A 1258-nucleotide genomic window follows, 5' to 3' on the forward strand; every position below is an offset into this window, starting at 1 on the left:
CCTTAAACCCTCAGATGTTACTGTACTGAGAAACTTTTATAAACCAGTATACTCTGGCCCTTTGAGGAAGTGTTAAATTTTGTCTGAAATAATCAATGAACGCTGTGTCACTGGCCACTTAAGACCATATTTGTTTTGCACAGTATTTAGTTGATATAAGATGTTATTAAGGATACAATATTTAAGGAATAGTGTATATTATGTAACAAGTAAACAGTTGGATATTTTTAGATAAACCTTTTTCTGATGTAACTATCTAAAAACATTTTATCAGTTTAATCTTGGCCTTGTCTCAACCCTGTAAACTGTTACACAACCTCACACACTCACTAAGACTTAGGCAATCACACTCACCGGGAATTGGGTAACCAAACACTGAGAACTGTGTGCCTTAACCATTACCACTTAAAAGTGCAAACTCATAGGAATGTCAAAAACATCAAACTTGACTCAATAACCACAGAGTATTAAACCTTTTCAGGAATTTTATATAGAAGCTTAACAGAGCTACAGCAAAGCAACAAGCAATAAAATATAAACCTTAAAATAATCAATAATTGTCTTGATTTTCTTACAGTCTAAATAAATCAACAAATGCTATCTCTAAACATCACTCTAAAATATTGTACTGGTTAAAATTATTATGGTTGAGCTAAGCTCTTGATCTGAACAACAAAGATTTTTCTCATGCAATCTGGCTCTCAGCTGGCTCTGGGTAGGGCGGTGGCAGATTGGGCAATCGTTTGTTCCCCTTTTTTCCCTTTTGGCCATGATTCAAGCCTTCACAAGGAAAAATGATCTATAGACAAAACTATCAAAGATCATCCAGTTCAAATCAAAATCAAATCAAATCAAATTTTATTTGTATAGCGCCAAATCACAACAAAAGTCATCTCAGGACACTTTACAAAGTAAGGTCTAGACCTTACTGTTATCACTATTATTACATAGGGAAAACCCAACAAATCCCCCTTGAGCAAGCACTTGGCGACAGTGGGGAGGAAAAACTCCCTTTAACAGAAGAAGCCTCCAACAGACCCCGGCTCTTGGTGGGTGGCCTTCTGCCTTGACCGGTTGGGGTGAGTGGATAGAGGAGAGACAAAAGAAGAAAAGCAACAAACAATCAAACACTGATCTGGTCAATGTGGATGTTGACTGCTTGTCAGAGATGTAGAGCTCCACCGGGCCAGGGCAACCTGCAGAAAGGTAAAGGGAGAGAGAGAGGACACACTACAGAAGAGAGGAGACACAAAGTTAG

At 38.0% G+C, this 1258-nt stretch overlaps 1 protein-coding gene across 4 annotated transcripts in view; it reads left to right on the forward strand.

Moving 5' to 3' along the window:
* dyrk1b (dual-specificity tyrosine-(Y)-phosphorylation regulated kinase 1B) overlaps nucleotides 1–1258 on the forward strand; it is a 166787-nt gene that overhangs the window by 155410 nt on the left and 10119 nt on the right. The window lies entirely within an intron of this gene.

This window comes from Monopterus albus, unplaced genomic scaffold (assembly GCF_001952655.1).
Source record: "Monopterus albus unplaced genomic scaffold, M_albus_1.0 scaffold245.1, whole genome shotgun sequence".
In the NCBI taxonomy this organism is placed as follows: domain Eukaryota; kingdom Metazoa; phylum Chordata; class Actinopteri; order Synbranchiformes; family Synbranchidae; genus Monopterus; species Monopterus albus.